Genomic DNA, 22333 nt, shown 5'->3' with positions numbered 1-22333 from the left:
TACCAATCTAGAGCCTCCCCCGTCAAACTCCTTATGAACAACTTTATTCTAATGGCCTAGTTCTTCCCCACTCCACTAGCTTGTCACAATATAACCTGAAATGAGCTCGAGATTCCCTTTTCCATCAAACATATCAAATTTTGGTACCTTATACCCTTCTGGCAACTCAACATCTAGATGAATACATAAATCTTCATATTCCAGTCCCTCACATCTTTTCTGTTGTTGGATACTCCTAAACGCCTCCTTCAAACTACAAATCTCCATTGCTACATTTTCATCTACTTTATACCTTGCTTTATTTTCCATTTCTTTATACGAATCAACTTCTTGTGCGGTCACCATTGGGTCAATGAAAGGTTGAGATCCCGCTACATATACTTGGGGCACATATTGCATGTTTATAACAGGTGCTGCAGATATATCGGGTCCGCTTGATAGTTTTGGACAACTGGGGTAGTTTGGACAAATGGGATATTTTGGGTATGTGAAGCTTAGATAAACGGAGTTTGGGTAATGGATCTTGTGGAACGTATGGAGTGGTGTAGGGTACTGGATTTGTTTGTTGGGATTCTACTTGTTGTGGGTTATTTTGTTTGATGGGGGATTTGGTAGAAATTGGGTTGTTTTGGTGGAGTAGGGGATTTGGTGGTAAGTATTGGGAAGAGAGGGAGTAAATCGGTGGACAAGAAGATGAAATAGTAGCATTTATTCCATGCTCAGGAAATGGAGTATTCATGTTAATAGATAGTTTTATGAGGTTCCGAAGTCGATAAATCTTGCTCTGTATGTCGGCCATCTGTTGCATCATAAGAGCTATTTTCTCATTACGAAATGTTACATCCCTCTCCCCCGAAGTCCCAGGTTCATCTCTAGGGACGGTGACAAGACCCAACCCATCTGAGTTAGTCATCTTGTTGCTTGCTCGTGTCTTTGACCTCGTAAAATGTGGGTGATCCGCCAGTTTGTAGTCAACACAAATCAACCTTTTGGGGGAATAAATTAAAAGAAAGAAAACCTTCAAAAGAAATAAGTATATTAGTATCAGGAAATAATTTGCATAATGAAGTAATTCACAATCAAGCAAACAATGTTGGAAATGTAAGAAAAGTATGCGTCATATTGCAAACAGGGCATATACAAGAAAATTTTAATAATCAAGAACGCATCGTACAATGCATGGGACCTTATTTATGCCAAGACGTGGGCCTAAGCGTCAAATAATTGAGATTATGATAAATTGATCCTAGCCATTTATTCGCGACAATCTTTGAGTTTGGAAATAAAAAAGGGCAAATTTTATTGAAATACCGATCAAATACAATGGTAAGATATAAACTTGAAATACATGAAAAGTAAAAGAAAACCCTAAGACTTGGCCTAAACCCTACTTTTGATCACGGAAGTGAAGATGATGCCTGACCATTGCTAGGACCTACTCCCACATTTTCCAAATACTGCATTATATTGGACATTTGAGCCCACATTCCAGGTGTGACCATTGTGACTCCAAGACAAAAATGTCCCATCCAATTAATCGTCCCAACATCCTCAAAACTTTGTTCTCCTTCTGGACAGGATCTTATATTGCCACGACATTCTCGAACCCATAGCTTATATTCTGATGAACACTCAATTGGTCCACGTCTCATATCAATTGTGAGAATGTTGTTCCATTCATGTAAAATTTGTCTAGCCTTAGGAACTCTAAAATCTGGGCCAAAATGGACTTCTGAAGCCTGCATATTTACCTGAAGAGGGATTATCTGCGTCTGGCCAAACTGTCGGAGTACACGTACCAGAGCATATGTTTGTAGACCCCTTAATCCGATGAGCTCAATATAATAAAGCCCTCTGCACCGTATGTAAGCTATTGAACTGGACAATAGTGGGTATCTCCACTGTATTTGTTCACTGGTACGAGAAGCTAAGAACTCAAGCCATCCGTCGGTGCCGACCGGGGAATCAAACCTCTTCAATCTCATATCATGAGTGTGGATCTTATGAAAAGCGCTAAACATTATGCCAGTCATATTGTCGCTCTTATAGAAATGTTCTTTTGGCCACATCTGCAGGAGGATATTACAACCTTCAAAGAACTGTGTTTCACCTCTTTTGCATTTTCCAAGTGCACGAAATATTTCTGCCAAGATCATAGAGACCAAGGTAACTTCTGCGCTATCTACTCCTTTAAAAATTTCTCGGGCCACGGGACATATGAAAGTGCTAATCTTTCCATATTCTCGGGGAAATACCAAAACCCCTAGCAAGGCAACAGTAAATGTAATTGAACGCCTAACCTGCCAATGGTTAGAAGTACAAGTAAATTCCTTCCTGAATAGCTTATAGCCGTCTCGACGACCATACCTCTCGTACAAATAATCCAAGGAAACCCAATCATTTTCAAAGCAACAGAGTTTGCCAATGTTCTTCAATCCCAAATAGCGAAGAAATTTATTCCCTAACTGCCTGCGTGGGATGATCTGCCTATCCCTCGATACTTCAAACTTGGTGAAGTAATGGATCTCTTCTAATGTGGGAGTGAGTTCAAAATCTTTAAACGTAAAGACAACTCGATCTAGGTCACAAAACTGAATCAGCGCTCTAACCACATGCTTGTCAGGAGAGATCTTGAAGAGTGTAGGGAGGTATTCCAATTTCTCATTGATCTCTAATTTTTCATTCGAGTCAAAATTCTCCCACCATATCTTTAACTTATCTGGAACACCTTCGACCATCCAAATCTTACGCACTTTGGCGACTAGATCCATCCTACCAATGTAAGTAAAAATAAAAAATGAGTACATTTTTTCAAACTCATAGCGTCACAATTTAGGCTTGGATCTATTTATCAATATCACATGCACATAATTTGAGGATTGTCGTCGGGTCGTAAACCCATTTGACATAACGGCATTTTTCTAAATTCGTGGAATGATACCATGGGTTAAACCACCTATGGATTATGCATGCATGACCTAAATAAAGGGTGGCAAGGCTCTATCTTAAGTTTTCTAAGATTTGGCTTACTAGACATCAGGTTTCCGAGCGGACAACTCGAGTGAGAAGGCTACGCGGTCACATGGAAAAGGATTCGGTCACCCCGCGCATATTCCAACTCTCCTAAAATTTGGAATTTTGAAAGAAATTTGTCGGTGCACGAAGCACACCTCACGTGTACGTGTGATTGTATCGGTTTTCCCGAATGGAACAAGTATGGGAGGAATGCCAATTTATATAAAGCGATAAACAAATAGGCAATTTATAGAAAATAAACAATTTATTTCAAAATGATAAATCAAAGCAATTATGTAAAGTAATAAACAAATAAGCAACTTATAGCAAATAAACAATTTATTTCAACATGATAAATCCAAAACAAATAACAAAATTAAAACATAATTATTAACCTAAATTTGTTGTGGTTAAGAATCTAATTCCCCAGTGAAGTCGCCAAGCTATTATACCCCATTTGAACACGAGGTCAAAATAGCGTACAACATATTGGAAAACTTCTGAGTTAAATAAAAAATTTGCCACCTAATTAGTTCTACGGTGAATTAGGACACCTATTATAAACTATGAGATTAAAATAAATAAAGACTTCATTTTTAAGGTCTGCAAAAACGTAAATTCTAGGTAAGGATTCTAAATTATCCTAAAGGGAAGGGATTAGGCACCCTAAAGGATCCGCTAACTACAATTAACCGGCCAAACTTATATTAGATAATGAAATCAAATATTAAATTAAGAAGAATATAAATAAGGTATTAAGAAATATATACATCCTATTAAGGCGTGCTAAGATTAGAAGAATTTAGAAAAATTTCATCCACTTGTCGAAAAATATCTAAAACGACTCATAAAAATATTTCAACCTTATTGTTGTCAAAAGAAAGTTATTTAAAATTAATTCCTTACAAAAGCTTTCAAATAATAATTTAAAAAATAATTATATTAAGAACTCATTTTTTAATTCTAAAAATGACATTTTTTGCTTTTTAAAATTAAACTTCATAAAAAATAAGTTAATTATCCTTCTGCTAAGTGAATAGATAAAACAAAATATTTAAATATTTTGTAGCTTGAGAAATTTATTATTTATTACGATACAAATAAATAAAATTTTTGTTTTGCCATTAGGAAACCTTAGAAGGGACTTGTGAAGTTTCATCTTTTATTTGAAATTAATAAAAATAAAATTTGATTTACCGTATCTAAAATTAGTAAGGCCGACTTCCCTAGTACTGCAAAATTTATATTTAAGGGCTTTCCAACCTATTACCTAATAATAAACTAACTTGATTTTAAAGATAAGTTACTATTTCATATTAAAGAAGTATTAAGGAATTTAACAAAACTTGACCATTATTCTAAAGGACATATTTTACCTACCAAATTTTAACTTTTTGGAACATTGAATTAATTACATAAGCCTAGTGATTATGCTAAATTAAAACCTAAGAGACGAGAAGTGAATAATTGAGTTGCTATCACATTCAAAGATTCATATTCAAAGATTCACATTCAAATAAGACATACCAAATATAAAATAAAATAAAATATGTGAGATATAAATGAAAATAATAACGAGTGTCTAAAGAAGAATAAATTCGGAATGAGGGAAAGAGAGACTAGACTCGGTAGACGACAATGTATAATGCAATATTTTCGCTTCTCTGATTTGGAAAGAGATAGGGTCAAGCCTTAAGACCCCAAATGCGCTCCCGCGGGTACATGTAAGGAAAAGGATAAAAATTAGTAGCAATCAAATAGCAGGGTAATGTAAGGACGTGAAACAAAACAAAAAGATATATATTGAATAAACTATTTTTAAGTCAAATCCCAATGAAACATCAGAACTTAAGAATGTTAATAGTAGAGATGGTCAATTTTCAAACTTAAAATCTCAAACATTAAACAATTGAAAATGATTACTTTAGCTATTCTACTACTCTTAATTCCATTTGCCAAAGTTCTGAGCATAAGTGAAACAACCAGACAAGCAAGAATATGCAGAGGAAAGCTAAAAAGGAAAAAAAAAATTGGAACAAAAATGCTAAAGAAAATGTTAGTAAGAAAGCTGCGATTGCTGAAAATGTCCCAAATAAAGAGCCTTCCTTTTCCGGAAATCATTTTAGAGGTCCTTGATGTGTCAGAATTATAAGTCTATTACAAAAAGCAATCTAGTTTAGACTTTTAGCAGGTCCATTAGGTAAATGTTTAGTGACAAGTTTAATTTTTTTTTTAACATAATTGGCGAGTTTCTAACAAATTGTTTTCTTTACTAGTTACTCAAAAAATGAAAGAAGTTAGACGAGCAACGAGAATACATGAACGATTATATTCTATCCTAGCGGAAGAGAGCAAGCAGTAACTATTTTTATCACATATCTAACAACTATCCCAACGAGTTATATTAGACAGCCCCATAGCTAGATTTCATAGGAATGCTAACTTTACGATTAATTTCAGCGATTTGATACTCATGCTCATGCCATAAAACACTATGGACAACTGATAGTTTGAAACTCGCTCATACAACACATTAACAAGCAGTAGCTATGTATCATGAAACAAAATAGAGAGAAAAAAAAGTTCTACATTTAGGTGATTCAAAGACCAAAAAGTTGAGGAAAATGAGCTTCAAAAATTCATATAACTGATCACCAAAACAACCGCATATCCATTACGACCATGAATATAATCATGACTAAGTAATAAGGGTAGAATTTCACAGTAAACCGATAAATTCATAAACTTGACAACTGAAAGAAATTTATGTACCAAATCAAATTTTCGGAATCAACAACAACGTAAAATTAGAAGGGATTCACATAAAACTCAACTCCCAGAACCTAATTATATTCTTTATCTGTGAAGGCAGTGAAAAGAAACAATAATGAGACTTAGAATGAAATCATATATTTAACACACCAAATCAAAATAAGATGAAGGAGAAGAAGATGAAAGTAAAATCTAAAGGACCGAATTCATATGTTTAAGCATAAAGAAACTATATGTCGAGATGAAAGACAAGCAAGGAAACACATGTTCTTGAACTCAATTTGCCATGAAATGGATAACAACATCAATCAAGTTTTAAGCCAAAACAGGTCACTATTCACAGAACAAGGACAAAATAGGCTGAAAAAAGAGATAGGAGGATCAATTTTACGTGATAGGTCAATACGTTCTACACTTTCGATCAAACATAAATGCTTCAAGAAATACTATTAACTTTAATCCATATATTATTAAACATTTGAAAATGAAATAGCCCCACGCAGTGACCAACTCGAGTGAATCAGAAAGTGAGAAAAAATAGCTTTTTACTTCGCAATTTCATGCTCAAAACCACAGTTCACATCCTAGTTAATTAAATGGTATATAACTAGTTCATATTTTCATTCACAAACAACCGAAATAAAACAGACCACTCAAATATGCACTTCAGCTTAAAGATATTCAAGCTAAGTCACCACCTAAAATATTTCATAACACATTACATAATGAAGAGAATCAGATAAACAAACACCATTTTTACCTCATGCTTATGTTAATAATCAAGTCAACATTAATAGATCAAATCAAAAGATTAGTGAACCACTAGAAGCTGAACATAATATAATTAAATGGGATTGAATTACCTTATGTGGGACAGCGAACTAGAGTCTTTTCATCGGCGATCCAAGCTCAAAGTCGAACTTCAATTTTGGAAAAGAAAATGAGAAAAACAAGAAGGAAACAGTAATGTGAACTGGGATGATCTCTCTTTTTTCACTAGTTTTCACTCTTTTCATTCAATTTTTGACCTTCAAAAAGTTGTCCCCCTCAGAGGGATGGAAGTTCGGCTATTTATAGCCAAAAACAATCAATTTGAATTTCAAATTTAACCTTTTTTCAGATTTAACACAGGCTGAAATGAGATGAGATAAAACATATCCGTCATAATTCGGATTTGATTGATGATTCTGCCATAAGATTGAATTTTGGGCAATAATAAGCCTGAAGTCAACAATGAAGGCTTAAGATATCAGATTTGAAGAGATTTTAAAGATTGTATCTCAGCAGATTCGAGGGGATTTCACAGGGATAAGATCTATCTTTGACTTGGACGACTTATATCGTTGTTCGATGGATTTTTGGGGTGAGAAAGCTGTTGTTTGTTGAAGTTGTTGCTGTTTCCATTGATATTACAGAGGTTGTGGATAACAACCAGATAAAGGGAAAAAGATTAAAGGGTCTTGGGTCGGATTGATCTGTTGGGTAAAAAAGATTGGGCTGATATGTTGGAGTTGAATTAGAATAGATGAGGATTTTAATTATTGTTGGGCCATCTGGATTAATCAAAATTGGGCCTGGGGTAAAAGGTCTTGAAGTTGGGTCATTTGGTTGTTTCGATTACAATTTAACTGAAACAAAAGAAAGGCCCAAAAATGAATTAATTTAATTCACACCTAATCGATTTCACTTAACTAATTTAACGATGCTTTAATTAATTTTCTGAAAAGTATACGTATATATATATATATATATATATAAAATTGAATTAACAAAAAATAGAGTGAATTTTGCAAAAGTATAATAATGTAGTAAGTATTATGTTAATACGCTAACATATATTTATTTACTCATTTTAGAAATATAGTGGAATGATGATTTAACATATATTTATTTATTTAATTTTGATTAAATTTGTAAGATGTGATATTAATAAGAAAAACATAATTTTCATACTATTAACATCTAAATATACATATATATATATATATATATATGTATTTAAATGTTCAGAAATCCTAAGCATCGAGAAATTAATTTATGAAAGGGAGATTCAAAAATTGGGTGTCGACAATAGCTATCCTCTCTAGCATTTCTCCCTTATTCCAACGCCATATATATCGATTGCTCTTCTTGATTCATTCACCATGACAATCCACCCCTATTTTTATTGATCCCTCTATTAGCGGTACTTAAATAAAGTCATTTGTTAAAAAAAGTTAATAATGATTTCATAGTGCCGTAAATGAATCCTAACAGATGTGTAATCAGTCGCAACAGATTACTTACCTATTGGAAATCATGTTATGCTCCTAAAGCTAATTTCAACAAAAGAGTCATTTGTTGTAACAGGTGAATCATATGTTGCAACAGACTATATATCTGTTAGGATTGATGTTACAGTACTAAGGCACCTTTGAAACTGATTCCAACAGATAATTAACCTGTTGGGATAAATGACTTACCTGTTGAAACAGACGATGATCTGTTGGAATCGAGGTCAGGTTCTATCGCAACAGATATTTATCGTCTGTTGGAATTGAGTTTAGGTTTTGTTGCAACAGGTTAATAATCCATTGCAACAGATATTTACCCTGTTGCAACAGATAACACGTCTATTGGAATCGAGTTTAGGTTCTATTGCAATAGGTTAATAATCTGTTGTAACAGATATTTATCACGTTGCACCAGATAACTAATCTATTTAAACAGATAAATCATCTGTTGCAATAGATGACCCATCTGTTCAATTCATGTTACGGCCACATGAATCCAACATATCAGTCTTCCATTGAAATAGATGTCTCATCTGTCGCAACAGATGATTTATCTGTTTAAACAGATGACTCTTATGTTGGATTCATGATCGGGTTTTATTAATTATTGGAAAAACAGCACAATAGTCATTACCTAGATGATAAATTCAACTAAAAATCATAATTTGACTTACCAAAGTCTCCTATGAAGTAATGGCAAAGTGAAAAGTGATATACGAAACAAAATTTGACCTAAGAAATTGGTCAAATATTAACTGTAGCGGTATTAAATACAACGAAAATGGTCAACAAGAAGAAGATGAAGAAGATAATGAAGTAGAAGATGATGATAATGAAGTAGAAGATGATGAATAAAGCAGCAATAACAATGAACAACAAAAATTGCTAAGAGAAAGAAAATAACAATGGATGAGAAGAGAGAGAAAGACATCTTTTTCCCCTCCGTTTCCCATTATATTAGGTAAAAATTTAGATCAAAGTGTAAATTTAATAACTTCTGAGTTATTCTCAAACTTACCCAACTTTCTTAATCCATAATAAAGTAATTGTCACCTCTACTCAATAATTAAGACTTGTGTCACCTACACCTCATTTTAAAACTCTTTTGTTACCTGCATCCCAAAAGCCCAACAAAAGAAAGTTATAGGACACCAAATCCAAAAGCAACAACAATATTACTTTCTTTGTTCTTTTTATTTGTCATAATTTCTCATTTTTAGAATAATACGATATGAACTTGACCAACACTATAAAATATATTTTTTCATTTTATTAATATGAAAAAAAAATTGCAGCTTGCAGTACTCTTTATATGATTTTTGAAAAATCAAATTTTAGTTTTAAACTATTGAATTAATCTAATTTAATTTATCTTTAAAATTAATCAAACTGATTTCCAAAAAATAAAAAAATAAAAAATAAAAAGGAACAAATGGAGTGTTGTAGAATATTATAAGGTGAAAAACACAGAGAGTAGCTCAATATTCTCACAAGAAAAAACTTGTAGAAAGTAAAATAATAATAACAATTAATATTTTCATTTAAAGAAAGTTCTTTGCTTACCTCTTTATCTCAAACCTTCTATTTTGTAGCTTCAAAAAATTTGAAGTCTTTTCGAAGTCTGCAAATAAAGTAAAAGTTAAAAATGATAAATATAATAAAGAGATTAAAATTGCAATAGTTTCTACCCAATAAGAAAGACACAAGAAAATAGAAAACGTAGAGTGATAAATGGTGTGACTTAATTTTTTTAACAGAAGCAATATAAAAGAATAAAGTAATAATAACTGAGATATGAAAATATAGAGAAAAAGGTCCAAAAATTCAAAAAACACCAAACTTAAACATGAACAATGACGATATGTGTCGTATTTCTACATTTTATGTATTCTTATTTGATGACATAAATGACCTATCATTAATTGCAAAATTAATAGTGATTTTTGAGTACTCAAAATTGAAAAAAAACTAATGGGTTATTAAGAGAGAACGTAATTAAGAAATGAAGAAATGACTTTTAGATTTTTTAAGAATTAAATGTGACTATTTTTAATATTTTATAAAATTAGGCTGATGAAAGCCATGACCATCTGTTTTTTGAGTGCTCTTATTCGAGGCAGATATGGAGGAAACTGTTGTTATGGCAAGGCATCCAGCGACAAGTCACTATATGGAAAGAGGAGAAACAATGGGCAATTACTTATGCTACTGGCCAGAGTGTACAAGCTGAGATCTATAGGATGTGCTTAGCAGGTCGCGTTTATCATGTTTGGTTGGAACGAAACTCGAGGGTATTCTCGCAATGTCGGAAAGAGGAGGGAGCCTTGGTGCACATCATTATTCAAGATGTTCATGTACAGGAAACCATGAAGACCAATCTTGCTCAGCGACTAGCATCTATGAACTCTTATCCTTAGGGGCTTATTTACTTGTAATATAAGATAGTATGCTGGTTTTTGCTCAGCTAAGTTGTGAGGCTAATGCTCTAACTTCTGGAGATTGTACATACACTGTTACTTGGTAAATAATACTACTTTACTTACTAAAAAAAAATATTCTATAAGAGTTTAAGATGAATTTTCATCTTTTAAAGGAGAAAAAATATAAAAAAAAAAAAAAAAACAGAAAAAATGCTAGTCATTGAAGGGCGTCACACCAGCAGATCCAGAATTCTCAAATTTATTTCGAAAATTCACTTAGACCCCTCAAGTAAGGCTTGTACCTATCAGGCCCCTAACCTACCCAAATTTTGATTCAATCAGGCCTTTTTTGCCTAAATGCACACCGTGTGCAACGTACTCGCGGGAAGCGCAGGAGAAATATTTTTTTAACTAAATCAAGAATAGAAATATGTCAAGTGGCACTGAGGGCCCCAAAATTTTTTAATAAAACAAAAATCTAATTTTCTTGACTAATTCATTGATTTGGATATTAATAAACCAATTACTAATTCTTTTTAATAAAACAAAAAGCACTGAGGGCCCCAACATATTCCCCACATTTGATACCCTTCTTCATCTTCTTCTCCACCCTTCTTCCTCATTTTTTTCTTAAAACTTAATTCTACTGGGTCATCCAAAAAAAGGAATAACCCACCAAAAAAACCTCAAAAATTCACACAAATCCGAATCCATTCACCACCCGAAATGCTAACTCAACTAAATCACCAAAATTGTAAACAACCCAAATCGACCCAAAATCATAAAAATTCAATGAAATTCATAATCAGAAACTCTAGTTCACCAAAAGCATCATCCAAAAATGGGAAAATACAAAAAATAAATCAAAATCGAAACGAAAAAGGGGCATCCAAAATTCACTAGTACCAAGTGCAGTAGTCTTTAAGCAATGTGTTTCAATTGTCCTAATTTGTCTACCAGTAACTTGTATTGATATTTTGGCTTCATTATCTTTCGTGGGTATTTTAGCACCAAACAAGTTTTCTAGCTTGGAGTCTTAATTTAATTTTTTTCGCCATTAGTTTGCCGAAAAAAATGAAATTTTACAGAAAAAAATGAAACTTTGCCGGAAAAATAAAAACTCTGGCGTAACTTCATTTTTTCTGAAAATATTAATTAAAATTAGTTTTTTAAGCAAAATTTCATTCTTCTTCCTCTACAATGACAAATGAGATGGAGAAGGTAACTTAAAATGGGTTGATGAAGACAAAGTAAAATGTTGGTTTATGAAAACAACATTTTAATTTCTGTTTTTGAATCAAAGTTGCTATTTTGTTGATTTGTGATTTAAAAGAAAAAAAAAGAGGTGATGACAGGGTGGATAGTTCCAACGAGACAAATGAGATGGAGAAGGTGACTTTATTTTTTCTTTTTTTACTTTTAATAATAAAAAAATTTACTTTTATTGAAATGTGTTTTTTAAATAAATTTGTGGACCAAAATAACACATGTCATCATTTAATTCATTATTAAGCCATGTCAGTGCGAGTGTGCAACACACACTTTATACTTTTGATTGATTGTCAAAAATGTGTCAAATTGGTATCAATTCGAAGGGGTTAAGGTATTCAATAGGTACAAGGGTGAGTTCAGGGGTCCAAATGAATATATATAAAAATGTTGATGTTCTGATATATATATATATATATATATATATATATATATATATATATGATTTTATATTAAAAGTGGGAAGACCCCAAGTTGAAAGTTGGATTACGAAAACGCACCTATAAATTCATAATATTATGGACAAAAAGATAAATACCAACTAATTATAATGAATACTATCATATTTTTTTCCTGAAAATATTATCATATTCTAATTGAAAAATATTTTATATATCTATTGATAAAATATAAATATATATTAATTATAATAATAGTTGTGAATAAATGGTCTTAGTGATAGAAGTTAAAATGACTCACAATTAGTAGGCGTTTGACCATGAAAACTAAAAAAATTTGAAGTTGGACTTATACCCCCAACTTTTAAAACTATCAAAACTCACCAACTAACTAATTTACCTACTAACATACAATCAAATGTGATTCTTTAAATCTAGTTTAAAGCTTTTAAAGCAATAATAACTTTGAGTTTGTGAAAGATGGAGCCATGTCTTTCCATTAACGGTCACTACCAAAAATTACCCCTATGGCAACAGTTCAAAAATCATTGTGATAGATATAAAAACTGTTGCCATAGAGCTACCGCAACGGTTTTATATGCATTGCATATGTGGGCGTTGAGATAGGCCTATTGCAACGATATTTGCAACGGTTACAAAAAGCATTGCAATAGGTCTATCTATTGCAACGGTTTTTGCAACTCCTATTGAGACGGTTCAAATTATCTATTGCAACTGTTCTTCACCGTTGCAATACAATCTATTGCAATGGTTAGAAACCGTTGTAATAGACTGTATTGCAACAATTGAGAGATATTGCAATAGAATCTATTGCAACGGTTCTATTGCAATGACACAAAAGCATTGCAATAACCCTATTACAACAATTATTAATCTTGTGCAACGATTTTTCACTACCTAAGGCAACGATTTTTGACACCTATTACAACGAATTTTTGAATCTTTTGCAATAATTTTGTCACCTATTATTGCAGCTAGTTTAAATATCAATTGATATATATATAGAGAGAGAATTATATTACAATTATTCCATTTACCTCGAATCTCCCACATGTGCCCTCGGTTTGCTTCAAATGATTATTTCAGATAATTCAAAATATGAACAACACCTTGTCAGAAATTGTCAGCAATTAGTAGGTTAACAAAATGCTAAATCAAGCGAAGTAGAAAAAAATAGAAAGTGGCCAAAGATGAAAGAGCAGATGAACCAGTAGAAACTAAAGATGATGGTTTTACAATCAAAAGTTGAGGGGGGGGGGATTTTACCAATGAGACCACGATCCTCTTCAATGATTCAATAGATTCCTTTCAATCAGACTTTGACAATTCTGCAAAATTGTACTATTTTAGAATAAATTTCTAAATGAAAACGATTAAAATGATATAAACAAGCATGAATATAAGATATGTATGCAAAAGGAAATTAACACTCACAAAAGATGGAAATAATGATGAGCATATATTCAAATGAACTTATTTGTCTAATCATCTACCTTCATCGAATCCCAATCAGTATCATCAAACTCATCTTCCTCTTTCGATGTTTCTACAACTATATCTTATGAACGTTCTTCAGTAGATGAAATATCAGCAACAACAACGACTCCATCTTCTCTTGACCGTCTAAAGTCACCCTCATCTAATCTAGTTGAGGGACCAATGTCATCATTAGGCTCCCTCCAAAATGTTTCTCCGATATTAGGGCAATTCTCTTTCTCTAGATCATACAAATCTACGGGGACTTTATTCCTTGCATAATAAACATCTTTCTCAATTAGATCCACAATATAAAAAACTTGATAAACTTGTGATGCCAACACAAAAGGATCATCTTTACAACATAACGTGTTAAGTATACCTGGGTCAACCCATACTCATCTAATTTATTTTGATACTAATCAAATCTAAATAATACAACATTAAAAAAAAATATAGTAATCAATCTCAAGGATATCTTGAATAACTCCATAATAAACCACATCTCCATCTATGGGATTTTGGTCCCTAGCACTAGCAAAACTATCCGTTGTTGCTGATAAAGTCACTCCAGAATTCTGACTCTATCCCAAGATTTTGTATGAAATTGATATCCATTGATGAAATATGCACTTTATCTCTTTGCCACCACATTGGGCCCCTTAGCTAGCCATTTTAAATTATGAGATACTTCCACATTTTTAACTTTCTGTTTAAACCAACTGCTGAATTCATAACTATGATTCATTGTTCTTTCCCATGTATTGGATCTACTATGATTACTCATTGAATTCTTATGTTCCCTGCAATCAAGAATAGTGCAAATAAAATTACTAGGCGTTTATAAATGGATGTTCATATACCTTATAATAACCAAATACATGAAGTTTAATATGTAAAAATCTTACTCTATGAACTTTTCTACTTCTTCATATCCCGTGTTAAAAAAGGACATATCTATGTGCTTCATAACATAACTTTGAATCCATTAAGAAAGTGTTATTTTTTTCTTCTCAGATCCAATTGGATGACCATTCTTTGGGATTATAGGTGACAAATTCTGAATGCATTCTTCATCTTCAGTTTGGTACCTACTAAATCATGTCTTCACACCATCATGTAGGTATCTTGAACAAAAAATTAGGCACTCTTCAACCAAATAACCCTCTTCTATCGATGCTTCTAGACAAGATCAATTACGAATGAGCACCTTAAGATTGCATAGGCTTCTCTCAATGAAATACATCCAACAAAGATGTATGGGACCCCCAAGCTTAATTTTATTCACCAAATGAACAAGAAAATGTAGCATTATATTAAAAAATATTGGATGAAAAATCATTTCAAGGTTAGATGTAATTTCACCAATTTCAGACTCCAATTTTTCAAGATTTCTCGGCCTAATCACCTTACTATATATGGATATAATGAAATTGCCCAACCTAATCAATGTCAATGAAATATTCTTGGGCAAAACTTTTCTAACAGCAACTTGGAGCAAGTGATGCATTATAAAATGAGCATCATGACTCTTGTACCCTGATATCTTCATCACCTTCATATGCACGCGATCTGATATATTTGAAGCACACCCTTTAGGTAATTTGATATTTTTCATAACACTTCAAAACAATCTTTTTTGTTCTAATTTCATGAAAAAAAGAAGATTGAGCCAAGCTTACATTTCCATTACTATCTTCTACTGGTTGTAGCTCCTTTCGTATTCCCATTTTTTGTAAGTCATATCGAGAATTTACATGATCCTTTGACTTCCTATTTATCTCCAATAAAGTCCCAAGCAAAGCACCATATATATTTTTTTCTATGTGCATTGGATCAAGATTGTGCCTCAACTTATTTCTGGCCAATACGACAATTAAAAAAATAGATCTTTTCTTCCAAGGACCTTTATTATCTCGAGACCTTTTCTTTTTTCCCTTTTCAAAAACATTATTGAATTCACGCAGCTCTTCAAGCACTTATATCCCCTATAAAGGAGTGGGTGCGGGTCTATGTTCCTCCCTACCATCAAAGAATTTCTTATCTTTTCGCAATGGATGATCATGAGGCAAAAATATCTGATGACCTAAATAACACATCTTACGACTGTGTTTGAGATATCGAGTGCATGTGTCATAATTACAAGAAGGGCATGTCAATTTTCCCTTAGTTCTCCATCCTGAAAACATTGCTAATGCTGGAAAATTACTAACTGTCCATATCAAGGTTGCACGCATTTGAAATATTTTTTTGGTTTCAGCATCATATGTTTTTATCCTAGGTTCCCATAGTTTATTTAGTTCATCAGTTAGTGGTTGCAAATACACATCTATATTATTTCCAGGAGATGATGGGCCTGGAATGATCATTGACAACATAAGATACTCAGTTTTCATGCAAATTCATGGTGATAAATTATAGTTCATCAGCATAACGGCCACGTGCTGTGAGAAATGCTCATTGTTTGAAATGGATTGAAACCATCACTTGAGAGATCCAACCTAACATTACGAGGATCTCTAGAGAAGTCTGGATACAAGCGATCAAAATCCTTCCATGCTTGCCCATCAGTGGGATGCCTTAGATTTCCATTATTCAGTCATTTATTAGCATGCCATTTCATTGCAACGGCTGTTTTAGGACACATGAACATCCTATGAAGCCTAGGATTTAAGGGAAAGTATCGCAAAACCTTTCAGGAATTTTAGACCTTGTATTGGTTGAGACACCATCAACACTCTTCCATCTAGAATTCCCACATACAGAGCAGTTCTCAGCTTTCTCATTGTCCTTCTAGAATAACATGCAATCATTAGGGAATGCATGTATTTTTTCATAATCAAGACCCAAATCTCTTATCACATTTTTGGCCTAATCGAAAAACTCTGGTATCTGAGCAAAGAGAAATGTCTCTTTTATCAACACTAACAAATCTTAAAATGCTATATTACTCAACCCATGCAATGATTTAAACAAGAACAACTGAATGGTGAAGCTCAATTTACTAAAATTTTCACACCCCGGATATAATTGTTCCTTTCTATCCTCTAACAATTTAAAAAATCGCTTTGCCTCTTCAGGTAATCCCTCTCCATCCCCTTCTTCATGCCCCTATTCAGCCTCTACATTTCTAAATGTATCATGAAGTAGTCCATCATATCATCCTGTATATTTGAACCTTCATCATCATTGATTGGATGATGTGTCTTTTTTGAGGAAGCATTTTCTCCATGGAAAGTCCATTTGGTGTAACCAGCACGAAACCCTCTAGAAAGGAAGTGATCCTCCACCACATCTGTATAATGCCAATAATGATTCTTGCGGTCTCTACAGGGACATAATATCTTATTTCCTTGAGAAACTCATTCAAATGCCTTCTCAAGAAAGATTTTTACTTCGTGCTAGAACTCGTCAGACCGTATTAAACAATTCATCCAACTTTTATCCTCACTATCTATTATAATCCTACATAACACACCAAAATCATCGAAATTAAAATAAATTATGATCGACAAATATATCATATTCAACTAAAAAAATTAAAACAAATCACGCAATAATACAAGTACAAACAACAGTATAAACCTCTAGCCAACTAATCTGGACTCGCACCGCATAGGGTCTAGTAAAGTGGGAAGCACTCCATACCGGGAGCTCCTCCATTCCAAGGGTTGCACATAAGACGTGTGGTTAAGCATGGAGGAATCCCATCTATCCCACCACACCCCGTTGGTGGCATCTCATATGTGTAGTTTGTTTAACAGATTCTAGATTTAGAAGTTTTTATCCCATGGTTTAATGTTACTATTGGTCAATGACAAATGATTCATATTATTTATTTTGAACACTATCTGGATTGTTCATTAATAGCTAATTATTCATGTATGATGCAATAAATGCATCAAATTATACGTGTATGGATTCCTTGTCCATAGATTAAGCTTCTTTATAGAAGATAGGAAATAGATAATGCTATAAGGAAATAGATATTACTAGATGCTATCTTAATTTCATCACCCAATTATAACGGTTTGCAGATTCATTCTTGGAAAATAGATATTACTAGATAAAGTACGCGTAATACAGAAAAACATGAACCAATTTGTCAACTGTGCAAAAAGTTGCCAAGTAACTAACATGTTGGAACTAGATGATCCAGGTTATTCACATATCAACCTAAATAAGTAGGTGAACTGTGCACTATGAAACAGTACAACATTTCAACAACTATATTTACCAAAATTTCTATCTACTCCAATTCTAGAAACAATATCTTCCTCAAGTCAAATTAGAACTCTGCAAATGGGTGATGGACTGACTTAACAATTGGATTGTGAACCTAAAAAGGATCATAGAACCTAAAAAAAAGACACCAAGTCTTCAATCACGATAGAAAATAAACTAAATTTCTCTAGCAACAAACTGTGAAGCATATTCACATACATCATATAGGACTTAGGAGAACATTAAAATAGCAAAATAAGAGATCACACGTAGTCTGTTCATAAAGAAAGATACAGAAAATGGAAAAACCAAAAATCACAGATAATATTTTGATAGATGCAGCAAATAATTGATTCCATTGCCTTTGTGATGAAGATCTCCTTCATATAATGACTAACTCTTTATAGTTCTTAAGAAATCAAGCATATGTCACTTCTTCAACTATTCTACCCCGTCTTAAATTCTACTCTAATACGGTTCTCTAAAAATATTAATTACTCTTTGAGTCTATGTGCACTTTTCAAATGTCATTATGAATCTAAAATAAAATGTGTGATACGAGAAAACTAATTACCCTATGAAACCTAACAGGATCAGTAAAAGATAAGACACACTCTTCCCCAAGGATAAAAAACAACAAAGGGCATAAATATTGAAAAGTTGTCTACAGAACTGAAACATTAAACCAGGACTAGAGTCAAAAATTCAAATTACCGACTTAGGAACTAAGAATCAAATGTGTTCAAAATTCTAAGTAGATGAACAGCTCCACAGAAGCCACTAAATCGGAGATTATTTTATGCAGCCAGATAAATGAAGAAACAAGCACATGTAATGATATACATCACATGGAAAATTGCTCGTTATACTTCCAATGACAGAACCTGGGCTACAAGTAGATATCTTAACTTTACCTGAAGTTCAACTAATTTCTCACGGATTTGCATATATCTCAAATGAATCTTTCCTCCAAAATGATCAGCTAAGCGACGATCACTATCTAATAGAGGATTGACTAATGTTATTAAGACTTTAAAACTCTGACTACTAAATCTCAATTGAAATATCCTTTTTGTGTAGGATTACTCAAGGAAATTACTTGTACTTTCTTTTGAATATTTCTACGCATGAAGTGTTAGTTTGATATAAATTCCAAGACAATGCTTACTTTAATTGACCATAAGTAAGAAATTGAACTGGAAAGAGGAAAAAAGTGTAAGCAAAACATCTTCAATGAGCATTTCTGCCGAAAAATAGAACCCTAACAATGGTAAGCTATTAGGCATAAATTTATGGGGATTTAATTCTACCTAATAGACAATATAGAATAGTACCACTTACTATTAGGATTCAGCTACTAGATCTGGCTGCTCTACTAATTTTTATCTGCTTGCTATTGTAAATTGGAGCGGCGGTTGGAACGGAGGTCGGAGAGGCCATCAGCACAAACGACGCTCACAGTCCTGGTGTTGCAAACGGCGCAAACTAAGAGTGTGATAGAGTAATGTTGAGAGTGAAATGTTTTGTATATATATTTTTTAAATTTTATTATATATTTTTACAAAAATTGGCGGATTTTGTGAAAAAATAGGGAGGAAAAAATGAAAACGTTGCAATAGATTTTTTCCTCTAAAAAGGTGTTGTCATAGGTGACTTTATGGCAACGATTCAAGAAACCGTTGCTATAATACACCCAATTGCAATGGTTATCCATCAATAGCAACGGTTATAGAACTACTACAACAAATTTTTTTTACAACAGTTGGAACCATTGCAATAGAGCATCTATCGCAATGCTTATGGAACCGTTACCAAAAAATTTATTGCAATAGGGGTAATTTCCAGTAGTGGGTGATAACAAATCATGTAAATAAATTGACATGTTTGATTAGAAATAACATCCTTGTGCCTAAGTTGAAGCCCATAACAGTGACGAGACATGCCAATTATGAATTTGAGCAAAGTAAAAGAGACGGATATTAGTTCTTAAGGGAGGAGAATTAATCATTTAGTAATAGCTTGCTACTAAATTTTCTGCGAATTGTAATAGATAGAATCTATGTTTTCTTATTAGGACACAAAAATAGCAATATATATATAATGTATTTCAAAGTAAAGATATCCCGTATTGTCATTCAACCTTCATAACACTGAATTTGCTAATAGCAGTGTTTATGCTTCCGCATCAAAATTAATAACATGCTTCAGCATACAACCAATCTTAACAATAGAGTACCAAAGAGAAAATCTTTCACTATAACACATGGTCCTTGCAAAAAGAGAAAAGAATGGACTTACAGGAACCAACTCCTTCAACCCAACCACAATTTGGAGAAAAGGAACAATTATTTTGCTTTGCCTAAGTACCAATACTCCAAAACCAAACAACAATGAATTGTTCACTGCACGTGGCAGCTAATTTAACAAGACTAATATCACAAACAGGCACATTTACAGAAAGTTATTCTTATAAGTAGTCACACTGTTTGGTCTTAATAGTTCAATATTAAAATTTTAATTTTGTAAAAAAAATTTAAAAAATTGGGGAGTTTATATCCAAGAAAGAATCTTTTTCATAGCCAAAATCAGAATCAAAATATTTAATTAAGAAAGGAACAGCTCCATTTACTATATCACATTTGTTGATGGTGCATCAAGTGATATGGAATGACTAAGAGAAGATTAAAAAAATCATTACTGTTTGTGGGGAGTTTAAACAATATCCATGCTTGCATTAGTTGGACAATGAGCGACTCATCAGATATTGATAGAATTACATGAATTATATAATTTATACATATAATAAAGGAGAGTAGTTACTCTAAAATCAAGTGACATTTTGATAGACACTAGACATTTTCACAACAAAAAACCTATTATGTAGATTATTAAATAATTTATCTTTATTTCATATATACATATATATATAATTTTTATGTATAATAAAAGAGAATAATTAGGCTAAAGTTAAGCCATGAGAAGTACCCACTAGATATTTTTACAGCAAAAACCTATTATATAAATTTATTATATAAAAGAGAGTATTTAGACTAAAATTAAGCCATGTGACGAGAACTATAGCTAGCCACAAGCTACATAAGCTAAAGAGACATGCAGGCTTACTTGCTCTACTCCAATGCTCTTTCTTTTCAACTTGGAGTTTCCATACCATTATATCCATTCTCCATCTTTCCATTAACATGGCTTTATCCTCAGCTGCAAAATAGTGATGAGAAAATCGCAATAGAGTTTTACCCCTATTAGCTATTTGCTTGTCTCCAAGAAATGATTGGCACCCAGGGGCGGATCTACCGTAGCGGGTGTGGGTTCTCGAGAACCTACAACCGCTACTGCAAGACATATAATTAAATAAAAAATATTATTAAGAGGTATAAATACTTAAAGGTGGGAACCCATAACTAAACTGATGGATAGCTCAGTGGTCAGAGAGAACCCATATGTATTTCCGGCGCTCCAATGTGGGTTTGAATCCCCTTGGATGCATTTTTTTCTTTATTCTTTTTTCAGCTAATTTTTAGAAGGCTTTTCTGCCTATGCTTTTAAATTTTTAGAAGGATTTTCATCCTATGCTTTTAAATAGGTAAAATTTTTCTTTTTTTACTCTTTTTAGCCCTTATTTTTAGATGGTCAGCCTATTTTTTTAAAAAGGTACATTCAAAGCGTTTTATTGAGAATCCACAAGTTTAAAATCCTGATCCGCCTCTGCTGGCACCATATACCACAATGTACCAATTCCGGTTTTTCCATGGTATGGCTATAAAACTCACCTTCTTCTTCCTCTTTTTTCAGTATCCAAACTGAACTTTACTTACCAAAATCACTAGCTAGTACAACTTTACTTACCAAAATCAGTAGCTAAAATATCTGCCTGGGATGGTAATTGTTACTCATACACGGATTTGAAAGGAGACTACGCTCTTCCTCTTCATCCTTCTCTTTCGTCGGTTAATCCACCAATACCAAAACAAGACCCGACGAAAGAGAAGGATGAAGAGGAAGAGCGTAGTATCCTTTCAAACCCATTTCTGAGTGACAATCACCATCCCAGGTAGACATTATAGCTAGTGATTTTCGTAAGTAAAGTTATACTAATTACTATTTTTGGTAAGTAAAGTTGAGTTTGGATACTGAAAAAAAGGAAGAAAAGATGGGTTTTATAGCCATACATGAAAAAAATTCTTTCCATCACTATTTTGCAGCTAATGTGATTATCGAAATTGATACACTATGACATATGGTACCAATCATTATTTCTTGGAGAAAAGCAAATAGCCTATAGAGGTAAAATGTTATCGCTTTTTTGCCATCACTATTAGCTAAGGGTAAAACGACATTAATGGAAAGATGGAGAATGATAATGACGCTATTGATATGGTGTTTTTTCTGACTACTTTGTTTTAAATTTGTACTAAACATCTGCCAAGATAACCGAGCATAAAAATTG

This window comes from Capsicum annuum, chromosome 1 (assembly GCF_002878395.1).
Source record: "Capsicum annuum cultivar UCD-10X-F1 chromosome 1, UCD10Xv1.1, whole genome shotgun sequence".
NCBI classification, from domain to species: Eukaryota; Viridiplantae; Streptophyta; class Magnoliopsida; order Solanales; family Solanaceae; genus Capsicum; species Capsicum annuum.
This window is presented reverse-complemented; position numbering follows the sequence as displayed.